Source organism: Cyanistes caeruleus, chromosome 4 (assembly GCF_971803275.1).
Source record: "Cyanistes caeruleus chromosome 4, bCyaCae1.hap1.1, whole genome shotgun sequence".
Classification (NCBI taxonomy): Eukaryota; Metazoa; Chordata; class Aves; order Passeriformes; family Paridae; genus Cyanistes; species Cyanistes caeruleus.
In genome coordinates, this window is record NC_141704.1 from 39,587,788 (window position 1) to 39,604,027 (window position 16,240).

A 16,240-nucleotide genomic window follows, 5' to 3' on the forward strand; every position below is an offset into this window, starting at 1 on the left:
GAGAAAAAAGTGATGATATGTCCACAGTATAACGCTGACAAATAGACATCAGTAACTAAGTTTTCTACTTTGCAATAGAAGAGCATAATTCAGCTTTAATGATTCTTAGAAACAAAAGGAAAAGTCATGTCTCTATCCCATGAACATCTAAGTGAGATAATTTTACATTGTAACCTTCAAGGCTGGGAAATTCTCATCCAACTCCCTGTCAGTCATACAGATATGCTCAAACTACTACTACCTACTAAAGAAAACACATAATATCCATAAAATGCCACTATATGCAATAATCAATTATCCTCTGAGAAGCTCTATAACTTAGATGAATTGTCACAGTACTGAACAGAACTCAGAAGAAAGAAAGGCACAAGATCACAACGAAAATGGAGCAATCAGCAGCCATTTTCCATACTACATGTCAGCAGCAGCAGAACTGCACAAAGCTGTCTGCATCTCTTTCCATGATCTAATATTGCACCACAGAATGAGTTCAGTTCCTTGGCTTGTGGCAAAGGTGGGTGGGATTTCCAAGAGGTCTCTATTTACATAAAGTCCCTGCACAGCCGGACTGAGCATCTGTGATTGAATGTGATGGGGTGCACCACACCAGGCATAGCCACAGGCATCAAACTGTCTGACTAGTCTTTTAGGAGAGCAGAATACTGCATTATTTAATCTATCATTAATAAGTTCCACTTTAAGCATAATGCCTGCTGTCATGTTTCTTGACTTTCATGAGCTAATCCAAGTTGCTTCTTCTTATTATATAACTGTACTTCAATGCAATCCTAAAGACTGCTTCAGGATGTCTCTTACAGCTTCCCATTATTTATGTATTGTCACAGAAAACCACTTCAAAGGCATGTCTAGATGTAGGAATGACCTAAGATTTATTGGGTCCTCCCAGCTCAAATAGAGGAAAATATTCACCATTGGGATTTCATTGAAAAGTCAAAACCTTAAAATGCACATGGCAAATAACCTTGTGTTATTGCTATTAATAGTATCTTGGAGAATGGCCATGGCTTTATGTTATTTACATTTGGTGATAACCAAAAAGATCCCCTCATTCTCCCTGTTCCCAGAGCAATGCCCAGAGCAATCCCTGCCAGAGATGGAGCTCAGCTCCCTTTCCTTGTGTGTGCCTACGTTCTTGCCTGGCTCCTTCTGTCCATTCAGGTCAGTGCCATACTTCAACTACTTTTCATGCAAGCTACAATGCTAACTGAGACGAAAAGCCCAGGATGATGGACTAAAAGCTTTATTTCACAGACTTTTCCAATCCAAACACACTCTGAAAGTTATGCATTGAGAAGTTGACTTTCTTTTCCTCTTTCTTTCTTATCCTTACCTCAGGGAGAAGTGAAGAACAGCAGCCACGCTGAAGAGAAGTGAGAGCAGTGTAGCAAGCCCTGTGGAAACAGAAAGGAAGCAGTAGATCATTTCAACGAGAGCAGTATGTCTTGGCGTTGTTCCTTGACACCACCCCCGCCATCCCAGCCTCCTCTGCCCCTCCCACACTCACACATCTAAAAAGCAGATGGAAAATATTCTGCCAGAAGACATTGAAATACAGTGTTAGAAAGTTACTCTCTTAAGGCTGGAGAAAGTGATGGAGAACTCTGGCAAGCAAATTAAATTATTCATAGTCAGTGGCATTTTGGAAGGAAAGCGGGAAGGGAATAGGAGACTGAAAGAAGTTATAGGGATTGTACAAGAACCATCTGGGATATTGGAAAAAGATGCATTTCATCTTGCTACACTTCAGAGAGAGACCAGTGAGGCTAATTCTGAGCTCAGGAGACATTAACAGTCTTCCCAGTTTGTTTTCAGAGCTGAGCATACTCTAGTGCTGCCATGATATTATGGATGTGACAGAGTCCATGCTATCAAATCTCTCAAACTTTACTCTAATGGCACTGAGCAGTGATGCTCAGATGCTGAAGTTACTGTAATTTCCTCATCTACTGTGTCACTTGGTACACATACTAGTCTCATTTGGATTTTAAAGGTGTGATGTGGAGAAGAGATGATGATCTGAGTCATTCTTAGCATTCCAATGATTAAAGTTTTCTTTAAATTTTATTTCCCAATTACATGTTCTCTTATGTCTCTGAAAGACTACAGGACATGTTCTCACAAGAACTAAGGTACCCTACATTCAAATTAAAAAGTGCCTCTTTGATATGTCTCACTAAGAAAATATACATTACATATCACAGAGCAACAACAATTAGAAAGTAACTCAGTTCAACCCCCTGACTCTTGCAGAAGGGACAGAAGAAAAGAGAGGAAAAAAGAACCACATGTGAGAGAGACCAGACACTGCACTCAGTGTTTTTATGAACATGTTAAGATGCTGTGATGAACACAGGAGGTCAGCTTGGAAAAGATATTTTTTATTTCTGTTACTTCTTCTGAGCTTAGGTATATGATATTGACAAATACCTAATTAATTGTCTGTTAATAGGTCTATCCCACCATGTCTTTGTACCAAAGGCAACAGAAACCAGATGGAATTGCCCACTTGAATACATAAATGTGCATAGTACATGCATGTATACACACAGACACATGAATTTAACCCCAATAACAACAATCTTATCAACTCCCAGAACTTCAACAAGATAATCTTGTATTTAGATTTGAATGCATATATCAAACTCTTCAGAAATGTTTGCAAGCACTTTGTCTTTTCTGTTCCCCAAAACAATACAGTGCAGTCTGCTATGTGTTCTCCATTTGTCCAACCCATGGAAATGAAGAAGCTGACATAAATTGCAGAAATATTCCAAGCATTGTAATTTTCTTATCCTCACAATCTTATATTGCTGGAAACCAGATTTTTTGTTGGAGTTTACAAATAAAACAGCACCTGCCACAGCAATCTAATGACCTGAAGGAATTCTTACACAATCAATCTTTTTGACTTTTATTGTAGCAATCAGTGAAGTGTTTCAGTATCCTGTGGCATATTAGTCTAATGTTTTCAGCATGCAGATTATTTAGACTAGAGATCATGGTTTTGGTTATAAATCACATAATAAACTTGGGATACAATTGGAAAAATTATAATGAAAAAAACAATAACTAACATGAAGCACCAGAAAGAATCAGTAGGGAAAAGATAAATGGTTGTCAGTAGGAATATTAGGCATGTGTGCCCATGTGTAGATAAACACCAAGCAGATTGCTTGTTTAAACATTCTTTTTATTTTTCAGTTTTTGCCTGAGGGGGACTGAATTTCTCTCAAGATGGATTGTAATGAATGTATTTGGCATTGCTGTGTTTGCTACTTGGGGTAGTTCTCCCACAGGAAAACCATTCCAATTATCATTCCAAAATGGAGCTCCATTAAAACAAATATGAATAGCATTTTCATTGTGAATTTTGAATAAATATTTGCAAAAAGAAATATTTTTCTGAACAGAATGTCTTAATAAAAAAATTTAAATAAAAAATCCCCAGTAATTTCACAAGAAAATTTATTGCTTAACATAAAAAATTATTTTTCTTAATCCCAAAACTGTAGTTTCTTGAGGTGGAGGAAAAAAATATTTAGCATTCAAAAATCACAAAGGTCTACAAGGATTTTAAGAAAGAGTAAGCTTGTGAATAGAATACATCTAGAAATAATATTGGGACCTAAGTTTCCCAATAATCTTTTTGGATGAATACCTAGTGAATCAAAATTAGCCACTGCTTAATTTACTACCAAAATATTAAATGCATACCTGTCCATTTTACTAAAACAGCTTTTGCACTCACAAATATAAAAAGACATGTGTAGCACGCAAACCTCTTTTACAGATGGAATTAAAGATAATATTGTTTGACTGTCAGAATATATTTATAAACCTTATTAATTCTTAATCTGTGTGCACATCTAGTGTCCTTAACTGGCATTCCATGCTCAGGACCTGCAAAGCAGTCTGTCCATGGTGTCTTTGTGCCAGGGCCATTCACCTGCCATTCATTCATGTAGAGAAAATTGCAAAGTCAATCTTTCAACAAGCTAATTTTATTTTCTTGTTCCCAAAATGCAATTTTCAGCTAAATAACACAAGTTGCCTACTATGTTTGTAATAGCATTATCTTGCATGGGGTAAATAGAAACTCTGGGGTAGATTGCCGAGCTGTAATTCTTCCACAGAAGTTGCAAATGTCATTTAAAAAGGGCAAAGTTGGGGTTTTGCTTTCTGCTTGCCAAATCTAGCTCTTCTCCAAATTTTCTCCAGGTGGAAAATAAAGATGATGTTCTGCCAATTTGTTACAGAGAGATAAGCCTCTGAGGATGAACCCTGGTCAAGACAAATCAAGACCTTGGTGAGGGTTGAAGGAAGGAGCTTTCTTGGGGAAAGAAAAGACAGGATGTCCACAGCAGGTGTTTGTAGTAGACGCTGAGAAAGTGTCTCTGTGTGAACATCTCCTCTCACTCTCACCAAGTGGTCTCACATCCACACAGCATGGGACCAGTGTCAGAGGGCAGAGTGGTTTTGTGTCCTGTGTGCAGTGTAGCCATCAGAGCAGCACTGTGCTTGACTGTATTGCCAAGAGAACAAACCCAGAGCCAACCTGACAACCTTTATCTTGATGACAGCAGGTGTGCAAGAAGGGCAAAAGAGTGAGAACTTTGGGCTTATCTGGATGCGGCTGTGCCTTGTAGGAGTGGAGGGTGAGAGAGAGGATTTTCCAGATTTTTCCATCTTTATAAGAATGATTGATTCCCATCTCATCCAAGCATTCCCTCTGCTGAAAGAACTGTGAGGCAAAAAAAAGTTGAGCCCATAGCAGGGTGTGATTCTGGATGCTGAAGCATGCTGCTGCTGCCTCTCTTTTGGGCACTTGAATGATACTGAGGCTTAGTGCCTGCAGCAGGATTTGGGCTTTTCCAGATTGGGCACACAGGGTGAAGCTTGTAGGGATCTTTGACATTAAAGTGAGTGGGGCTCAGCAGCCTCTTGATGAGGGAATATAAATCTGTTTCTGTTTCTGGAGTCAGAGGAAAGTAGTAATATGGAGACAATGTTGAAGAAGGCAAGGACCCTAAATCCCAGAACATGGCTGCAAGAATGAATTTCAAACTATCACTGTTATGTGAAGTTCTGAGATTCAAATGGCACAAAACTAAGCTTTCCCAGGTTGATACATATATATGTATAGAGAGAGAGTTTTAAGTAGTTTATTTGCTAAAAATATAGACAAACTTTTAAATACTTCCTCCTAAATATAATGAAAAAAAAAAAAAACAAAAAAACCCACTGAATTTTGTTAGGCATTCCTGCCTCAGCCCAGCAGTGCTTAAGATTGTCTATGGATAAAACAAATTACAAAATAATCAAGGCTGGAGAGGACCTCTGGAGAGCTTTAGTTCAAGATCTTATTCAAAGTAGGGTCAGGTCTGAGATCACAACAGGTTGCTCAGGTCTTCATCCAGCTGGATCTTGAAACCTTCAGTGCAAGTGAGGAGCTTCTCTCAGACACTGTCCACATGGAGAAGTAGCTTCTCTTTCTATCCAGCCTGAAACTCTTCTGTTTCAATTTATGCCTCTTCTCCTGCCTTGCAGCCCTGTGAAGAACCCAAACCCATATTTTTATATCTATAAGATATATAAGATAAAGATATTCCACCTGCTTGTAGATATACAGGGGAGACATTCTTCCCCAGGTTAATTAAGCCCAAATCCTTCATCCTTCCTTCTGTATTTCTGTCTAGTAAGCAAGTATTTCTGAGACTTTTGTGTCTTAATAAACAGGGTCAGAATTGACCAGTGTGCTCAAAAATCTTTAAAGGGAACCAATGAAGAAAACTTCAGATGAGCAGAGTGGGACAAATACATTTAGAAATCTAGCTTGCAGATAAAAAGAGGGAATAAAAAGGATCTTCTCTGGCTAACATTGCAAGGCTATTCAAAAGAGATGAATCAGATCAGATCTGAAGGTTCTAAAAATTCTGGGCAGTGCTTAAGAAGCACCATGAAGAGAGAAATAAAGTAAAACAGCATGTCAAAACAGAGCTATGGGACTATAATCTGCTCGACCCTGAAGCAGTCATTTTGATAAAAGCCCAACTAAAAACGTTTTCATGGAAGCTAACTTTAGCATAGTGAGGATAATCACCTCTGCAGTCACCAGAGAGAAACGGGATCCCATAATGGTCCTGCATGCTTCACTGCTCCTACCCAGGCTGTAGAGGCAGTCTGGTGACATGAGCCTGAGCAGGCTAAGTCAGCCTTCATGAATGCCCTACAAAAAGTCTGCCTGCTCAGTTACGATGTTAGGTAAGCTGCATCCACTGACAGCACATTTTCCTGGCAGCCCAGTGGGCTGAAAACCATTGGCAGCAGAAGATTTTGCTTTAGCAGAGCTACTTGTTTTCACAAGTGCTGGGTTTGGGTGCCTGTGGCTGCCCCATTTCTCTTCCCCGTCTCAAACATATGTGGAGTGGATGGAGGGTAGGAGAAGCTGTGTTGCAGGTACCTCCTCCCACATGCAGCTATTTGGAGCAGACTGTGGAGGGAGCATAGGCACCATTTTGAGATGGGGAAGAAAGCGAATGAAAAGCAGATTGCCCAGACCTGTTATACCACACACCAGGCAAATGAGGCAGTGTCCAGGTATCATTTGAGAAATCCCTGGCTCCTTGTCAGATGTGCTCTTTTTTCATGATAGTGCAGCTTCCTATACAAGTTCTGACAGTGCAGGCAAAGCAACTTGATGTCAAATGAAAACTAACTGGACTTACAGCAGCACCAGCAGCAGGTCTTTCATCAGTGTCAGTGTACAAACCGTACTTTAATGAGTTCAGACATGCCTTGGCTTTTCTACAGCAGTATTGACTGAACTTCTCTTTTAATCAAATAAATGCAATATACAGAGAGAATTAGTTTCATGTAAAGCCTTGAACAAACACTAAAAAAATCCTCCTACCTCAGCCCTCACAATCATTCTGATAAACTGGCTGTTCCTTTCTTATTAAATAGACAAAATGTTCAAACAGTTCACAGTCATTCTTTAGTTAGTGGCAAAAGATTTCATGTGCCACTGTTACTTCAGTGATGATAATACAGTATAGTTAGCCTTATTCACAGGCTTTGATATTTAGTTACATGCTCCTGGCTGGCTTTGGAAGACCTGAGTGCACTTCCAGGAGGTAGGCAGGTTCCTATAGGTAAGTAGATATATACAAACAGAAAAAGAGATTAGGCAAAGGATTTCAATATTTTAGAGGGGAAAGGAACATTATCTGTCACAAATGCAAATACACACATGTATATTCGAGTGTGGTTTGTGCATCACAGATTTGATTCAGTCACGCCTCCTGTTCTTTAAATAGTTTCCTTCATGATGGGTCACTTACAATTGTTTATATGCCTAAAACACTCTTTTGCAAGTTGCTTGTTCTCTTTTAAGTGCAGCTAGGGGCATATTTGGATTTTTTCACGGCACTGAAACAGCATCCATCAGCTGAATCAGTCCATGCCCGTGGAGGTCTTTGCCAGTTCACTTATACACTTGTACACTGTGCTCTTCCTGAGTTGCTTGGTTGTGTGACGTAAGCTCCCTGGAGGCTAACAATGTCATTATCATTACCAGACAAAGACAGTTAGGTAATTTTGTCTGATGGGAGCGCAGATATTGACCTGAACTAATGTATTCTTATTTCCCAGAGAGAGATGCTTATTGTAGCCATGTGACATAGTAGGGTTCGCTAATATTAATCTAAAGGCTGTGTTCTTTTTTAGCAGAGAAAAGCTTTTACATTCACATTCAATTTCATCACTTGACATGTCTCTAGTCTACTTGCTAGACTTGAGATTCTTTGGCTGTTTAAAGACAAGTACAAGGTCTTAGTCTGTATGTGCCTGTGAAATATTTTTGGCGACTTCTAATTTGCACATCTCTTGACCCTGCAGAGAAAATTACCAAGCCTGTTCAAAAGACTTGCTTTCTTCAGGACAGACTAAGAAAAAATACCTTTAGGGAAAAGAGACTTGTAACAGTGATCACATTTGATGTATCTTGTGACAACACACTATACATATCTTACTCTGTTTTTTCATTGTTGGCTGCTGGCAGTGCACTTGGAATAAAAAGCCTTTGCCTTAAAGAGATTACTATTTGCACATTTTATTGCAATTTCCTTGAAAAGCGGATATATGCTGTGCTTATTATAAGCATTACATACATAAACAGATTGTAGAAACAGGCACATTTATAGTCCTTCTGGGGCATTTTGTGATTATTATAACAAATACATATATATGACAGAAGAACAACTCCTCCTTATGAATGTATGATAAAACTGCTGTCAGTAGAAAACTGGTTAATAAATAGTAGAGTTTAACCATTTAATGATACAGTCAGGGATTTTTTGCAACTTCCTGAAATATAAACTTTGGTATATAAATACAAATTGCTACTTGTACATTGCAATGATTCTGATTTGTGTTGAAGTCCAAATCATATAACACTCCCTCCAGATGTTAAGAAAGCAAAACTAGACAGCCCTGAAAAGGCAATCAGGTTTCCTTGAGACATGTAGCTTTGACAGTGCTATCATTCTCTACTAGCTGTGCTAGAAAAATAACCACAGTGACTGCTCCAGACAAGCAGGCATTGCTGTAACTGGAAAACATGAGTTTCTAAACACCGATAAACTTGTTATGATTCCATGACAGCCTTCCATAGCAAAACATTTTGGTTGCAATGCCATATTCTCCATTTGCAGTGTGAAACCTTAAAAAAGCCAAGGGTTTAAGAGAAAACTCAAACCATTTTATTTCAGCCACTACTAATCTGTGTAAGTGTATAGAAGACATAGTATGACAGTAAGCATTACAAGGAGAAGATAATTAAAAATAAACTATCTGTAAATAGAATATTGCCTCAAGCCATTGAGCTCTATTTCTTTTATTGAAATGAAAGGTACATGCAAAGTACATTTTCAAAAGAAGGGTTACTGGGTTTACTTTTCTTTGTCCAGAAAACTTCAGAAGTAAAGCTGTAAATCAATTGGAATTGGTGACCTAATACTTACAAGGAGCTTGGTATATCCCCCAGAGGCTAAACCACAAATGTCTTTTCATTCCAAGAATGGCAATAAAAACCATGAAGCCATAGACACTTTGTCTGAGCCTCTCTTTCTGCCCAAAAGTAAGCTTTATCTTAGCAAAAAAGGGCTAAAGACAACTTTGCTAAACAACATCAGTTCCCAATGGTTGTGCTACCTCAAACTTAGACCCCAGACCTGAGGATTTTTCTTTACAAGTTGCTTCCTCCAACCTAGCAAAAAGGATATTTTACATGGCAAAGGGGACTAACATATTTGTTCAACAGAAAAAGTAAAGCCTGCTGCAGTTGCTGGTGGATAGCTTGCAACAGGTTAACATCTCCAAATCAATGTCCCTTCATATCATGTGGACTGCTATGTAATCCAAACTAGGATAAGAGAATTACTCTGGATCTGGAATTTTAAAAAATATTTTTATAGTCACGATGTTTACATATTAACTGCATAGCATAAAGTTCCACTTTCCTGAACAACTGTGTCTTAGGACACTATTGTAAATTTTAATACAGCATTTTCTTGCTACTATATTCCACAGTCTTTTGCCTTACTTTTTCCCAGATGTACCAACGCTGTACTTTTTGTAACCAACAATTATGCCAACAGCAATCATTCTTCAGTATATTTATCAGCCTTGTACAGGCTCAACCTGACATTTGAAACTAGGAAAGGTTTTACCAATTACTTTTTTTGTAGTAACCATGATTAATGATTATGTAGCTGAGATTCTGTAGCATCTTACAATTGATTCTCTATTACACTGGCAAAAAAGAAGATAATGTCACCAGCATTAACAGAGTTGGCAGCAAAATACTTGGCACTTCATCCCACTTGGTTTTCATTTGACAGAATTTGCTAAAATGGCTTTGTTTAGGGCAAAAGCTGGTAGAGTGATTTGCTTTAACTAAAACAAATTCACACTCTTTTCCTTAGCCTTTAATGTGGTTAAAGATAATTATATTCCTCCTTTTCTTTTGTTCCAGGATGTCAGGAACATTTTTGCCTTTTAATATCTGTACCTAAAGAACAAATTAATATATATTGTGGTCAAATTTCATGTCCTATTAACCAAGTGGACAAAATTGTCATTGAGAAAAAGAAAACTCTTGTACTGCTGTGAAATTGATAGACTATTTTATTCAATATTTTTCTTGAGTTAGAATAAGAAAAGAAGGTGTCAGCATGTTCTTTGGAGGTAGTATTTCAATGATTGTCAATATAAGATTTAAAAAATATGTCCACACATGTATGGACACTCAATAAACCCTGCTGGTTTTTGACCAAAACTGCTATTCACACAGAATTGGAGTATCACAAAATGTGCTGTGTGAATATGTTTAAACCTCTATAAATCATGCAATAAAAAGTGAGGCTAGTGTTAACTCACATTTTTGAAATTTGTGTACACTAATGCCTCCCTCAAGATGGAAATTGTCACCTAGATCTATAGTCTGTCAGTTATAAAAGCTCTAATACTGCTCTGCTGGAGTGGCAGACCCTTCCTTGGGGAGCTGGTTCAGGCTACCTCCATCTGTTACCTCTCAGCATCATTTGGATCTGGATGAAAACTGCATTTTGAGGTGCATACATTTAGCTTTAGGTAGTCCTGTGGCAGTAGGATTCAGGAAGCAATTCCGCAGGACTGTTATAGAGGGAGTGGGGGTATACCTACATGGCTTTTTGCAGGCTGAATCTTCCTACACTTGTGCTGGCTGACTGGGTACCTGCTGCCTTCCAAAAGCCACATGCTCACAGCTGCTACTGCAGCTGCTGGAGTCAAGGAGACATGCACCTTGGAGTGACCCTAGTGCAGGGACAAGACATTCTTAAGTACCTCAAGGCTTCAATGTGTACTTTCTGAAAGACTATAAACACCTCTGGAACAGCAAGTCAGTGACAAATCAGCCTTGGGGCACTTAATTTCCTCTTATTTACCAACACAGCCTTTTTAAACCATACCTGTTATCCACATCACCTCTTTTTCGTCCCTACTTGTGTCTGCCAGACTTTCAATTCTCTAGCTCTGAATTAACCCACTTTTCCTCACTGTTCACCTCTGTGCAGCTCCCAGTTGTTTTTCCTAAACTCCTTTCCATTTGCTAATGAGCAGGTACCACCAGTGTGGCACTTACAACAGAAAGAGGAGGGGGAGAGGAAGGAACGCCAAAACAGCAAATAGATTAAGTAGAAATCATTTTTTACAGTGAGAGAATTTAGGGGAGCAAGGATAGTGAATCATAAGAAAAAAACAGTGGTCTCTGATGCAGGATTAGGACATGTCTGTGTTATCTTCTTGCTCAGCTACAGTTTCAGAATGATATCGAAATTTTTTATCGTCTTGGGGCACCAAAATCACTCACTATGTTACAAGAGTTTTCAGATATTGAGATAAATAGCATTGTGGTAGAACACAACTAGAAGGTTACTGTGGGTATTTAGGGATGATGATTTAAAAGAAACACCCTCCAGGTCTGATTCCTTTCCCTCTGTCCTGCATCTGCCTGTAGAGTTGAAAACACCCTTTTCACTGTTATCCACCAAATATTTTCTTCTTAACACTGGTTCCTCCACAAAGCTTTTAGTGAATTAACTAATTCAAACCTTCAAAGAGTCATCAGAAGCCACACCTCGACCTCAGCCCAGGCACTTGAGACCCAGCACTGTTTCAGGTTGTACATTGCTGCAGCTGAAGGAGTGGCACTTTCAACAAGTCTCCCTAGCACTAGAGTAAAAAAAAAAAATCAGGGAGAGCAACTGAGAAAGATATGATCTTTTATCACCATGGAATGATTTGTCAGCTGTTATCCAAAATCCAAAAATCAGTGAGCCTGAAACTTTTTTAAACCTGTGAACAAGAAATTTCTCTCAAAATTCTTGGCCTGCCCCTTCTTTTTCATTATTACTTTCTTTACATTACAGAATTTGTTTGCTGTCCCCAGCTTCCAAAAGCACACATTTGAATTTACATTCATATTTTTATTTTTGGGATTTTTCCTTATCTCCCTAGTTGTTCTGCTTTCCTTATTTCTGTGCAGTGTGATTGCACATAGATTTTTATATTTCATTTTTATTTGCTTTCCTTTTCTCTTCTATTTTTGTATTCTTCATTTTGCTGCTCCACTGCGTTTTTCATCTTTGAGTCTTCTAATTTCTTTCCACTGACATTTATTTTTGGTTTTATTATTTCTCTTCATTGTTATTACTTTTAAAATTTTTATTCTTCTTTATTGTGAGTCTTTATGCATGTGTTTTCTGCTTTCTTGCCTTTGCTGTTTCTTCTTGACATGCTTGCAACAGGAATTGTTTGTTCATAGCATACTTTTATCAAAATATTGTACAAAGTTGCCTGCAATATTTTGTCTGATCAAAGTGTCAAAAAATTAAAAAAGAAGCACTCTACACTGTATTTGGTGCTTAACTAAGATGCACAGCTTTTATACATGGAGGTTGATCTTTTAAGGCAAATGTTCCTTGCCCTGGTTATGGTATCAGCTGTGTGGGGAGGAGGGATGTGGAAAGACTTGCTTAATTTCATTTTATATGTTTCAGGATAGTGGCTTAGGTTTGGTTCATTTTCATTTGTTTTGAGAAGCTGATACAGGAGAGAGACAGTTTTCCATGACTGAGAGCACAGATTAGTGAAGAGGGTTTGGCATGTTTGGGGAACCAGAAGCACTGATTCTGGAATTTTGGTTCTGTTTTAAAATACTGCTGCAGAGTTGCAGAGGAATCCAGAGAGCAGAGGTCAGGTAACCTCACTGTTTGTAATAAACCTTTCCATTTGATGCTGAAATGACCTATTTGTGCTTGAGCTCAGCATGCAAGTTGGATTGCTATTCTTCTAGGATAGAAACTTATTCTCGAGTACAAGAGCAGTCAATATTCACTCTGAGTTACTCAACCACAGTGTAGCCCTTTGGACGGCTCTAATTTCCACACGTGAGGTTTTCAGTTGCTGAATCTGGTTGTTATATTATTGTGTTGGCTTTGGTACATTGTGATGCTGTCAACTGAAGTTATAAATGAGTTATAAAAGAGCTTCTGCTTCCTGGGAAACTTATCTTTTCAATATCAGATCATAATTTATCAGTAAGAAAGCAGATAATTTCAAATTTTCTTGAAAACATCATTTATCCTTTTTCTTTGGTTTATGATTAATCACAATATTTTGTCTCACATTTGATATTTTTCAACAGTTCTATACTCTATAAACTGGTTTGAGTATAGCATTAAGCCCATTATGAGGAGGAGACTGGATTAAGTTCTTTTCAGCATGACTTTTTCTGAGATTCTTTGATTTTATGCATTTTTAAAATTCAGAAGCTATTTAATAATGGAAAAACAAAATATTATATACCTGGAAAGAGAATATTTTTAATAATAAGGTGGGAAATTGTTCAGTGAAATAAGCAAATTCATCTAACCAGTTTTGATTTCACTAAAATGATATTTTCCAACAGGAAGATATCATTAGGAGCAAACACATGTACTATTAACCATAGCATTCCAGTTTTATCCCAGAATAAGTACTCTGAGAAGCTGGAACCATTACTTCTTACAGTTCAGCAATTGTTAGTCTTGATAAAATTTGTGCTGTCTTCATTTTCAAAGCTCTTAATAGTGTTGCCTGTCCCTAGCACACCTGCCAGGTAAAGGTATGTGTGTACAGTAAATAATGCTCATGTATACATTCTCATTCCAAGATTTATATTGCATTTACCAACTTCACTGGGAGCAAAATCAGCCACTTCCATTAGCACTTCATAAACAATGTCAGCTGCATATTATGTATGCATAATTTGATCTAAGTACAGCTCCCATGGGATTTACCTCACTAGAACAGGGTCTAGCTAAAAGGTAGCAATATAATAAACCATAGTGTGAAAGCCCCAATCAACCAGATTTACAGAAATTTATTGTTTTGCACATTAAAAGCCAGAGCCAATATAATCAGCAATGAGGAAATTTGAAAAAAAATAAAAGCTTAATCTAATCCAAAGATCAGCCAAGTGTGTCAATAAATGATTTTGTAAATATCTCACTCTCGTTTTCTTGTGAAATTGCAACATTTCTGCAAAATGGAGATTTAGTATTTCTAAAGACTATTTTCTTAATATCAAGATTAATTTACTTCCTGTTTGGGTGAAAGTTCCATTCAGTGTTGAACTTATTCAAAACACCTAACACATATCCTGATAAATTAAAATGATTACGCATGAAACAAATCCCTGCTGTAAGGAAAAAGCAATAAAAAACAAAATGAAAAAAAAGATTCTGCTCAACATTTGCAGAATCTCTAGGCTTATAATTTATCAGAGTGGCATAGAGGGTGAGCTGAAGATTAGCAAATTCGTGACAGATTCAAAAGAAAGCTGAACATATTTCAGAGTATTGTCCTCATTGCTGATGAGGAGACCTCTGGTCAAAATGATCTATGACAAATACTTGTTCCACTGACAAGTCTGAAATGGAAAACCAAGAAAGAAATTATATCATCTCTGAAGAGACTCAACTAAAGTGTCCCATATAATAAAAAAAGGACAAACTAATATTGAAGATTAAGTGATAAACCCACATTGCCTTTCAATTCCTAGTGCATATAAGCTTTGCAATCGGTTTAATGGAAGGATATTCTGGAGGGCATGGAATTATGCCAGAATAGGGTCTCTGACATTATGTGAAATTTCCCTGCACTATTTTTATCTTAACTTTATTTTACACCTAAATCACCAGTGTTCTGCTGCAGTGCCAAGCTGATGTTTAAGTTGACAAACATGTCAAATGAGACTGCCACAATGTAAATGAAGCCTGGAGGCTCCATAGAGGACAAACTGAATCATCAGAGTGCTGTTAGTAAAGGCAGAAGTAAAGAAAAGTCTTTTATTTCTTTACTCAGAGTTCAGAGGGCAGAAGAACTCCAAAGTTAAACTTGTAATTCTTCAAAGAATCAGATAAGTGCCTCTCTAGGAAATGAAACTTCCAATCAAATTAGAACACAACATCTTCTCTCACCTAAATTTCAAGGCACATCAATTTTTTTAGATGCCTCTTAATTAAGAGTCCTTCTAGGCTCCTGTGTCTTCAGCATATGCCCATTGTATGTAGATTGGTGCCTAGCACACACTCCACACCACTGAAGACTGGTACTGAAGACCCCACTCCAGCAGAGGTATTCAAAGCACTTCCAAAGTAAGGGGGGGAACCATTTATTTACAGCTGAGGCAACAGAAGTAGTTTTCTGTGACAGAACAGGTAGGAAATATTACATTAATTACTACTGACTCTTTAACTTGAGGGAAGTCCAACCCACATATCCAAGAGACTAGCATGAATGAGCCTGACAGGATGGACAACTGCCAGGAACATGCTGCCTTTCCTGCACTGCATTGCAAGAAACTTGAGTGGCATTATTGAGAGAAAAGAATATCCAACAAGGAGTATTTGGGGTAATGTTTTTTGATAATCCTGGGCAGTAATCCTCAATTTCTCACCTTCTTATTAGCCAATGAGTTGAAAACTCTTATGTTTTCACAGCAAGAGCTGGGACCAGAAATCTGCTTTTCAAGTTGTACACCATATTTTAGTACCCAAAAACCATTTCCTTATACACTCCTCTCTGGCTTATGTTATCTGGTATTTATTCACACCGACTGGCTGGGTTTACTCAGCCAGTTTACTGGCTGGTAGATCAAAGTCTGGCCTTGCCTGATGCCATGCAGGCTGATGCTCAAAGTAATGTCTAGCAAAAAGCCAAAGGTTTCTCTAATCTCAGGGGAAAAGAACAAACCAAAAAAAACCCACAAAAGAAAACCCTAACAAAAAAAATCTACCTTATCTCTAGTTTCAGAACTGACCAAAACATCCTAAAGACCTGAATCTGAGGCCTAAGTCACAAGAATGATCAGTTTTTCAGATATTTCTCTTAAAACTCTGATAAGTTAACTCTAGGCATTGACAAGTTGCACGTTGCAAAGGAAAGAAAAGGGCAGGAGTCTCCCATGAGGTCTGCAGAAACTTCAGATTCCTCTACTAAAATTCAGGACTCTGATAGGTCTGACAAATGAAACTTAGGATACCACAATTAGATTATTTGTTATCTAGTGGATATGTCTCTTTTAGGATTCTGCCCAAGCAATTAAAATTTGGTGTCTGCAGCATTTAGGTTTTAC

General features: G+C 37.9%; 1 long non-coding RNA gene across 5 annotated transcripts in view; it reads right to left on the reverse strand.

Annotated features, from left to right (window-relative positions):
* LOC111933506 (uncharacterized) overlaps positions 1 to 16,240 on the reverse strand; it is a 271,070-nt gene that overhangs the window by 143,866 nt on the left and 110,964 nt on the right. For all 5 annotated transcript variants that reach the window (XR_015286488.1, XR_015286487.1, XR_015286486.1 and 2 more), the window contains one exon: positions 1,352 to 1,412. This is a non-coding gene — a long non-coding RNA (uncharacterized LOC111933506). The remainder of the gene's footprint in view (positions 1 to 1,351; positions 1,413 to 16,240) is intronic.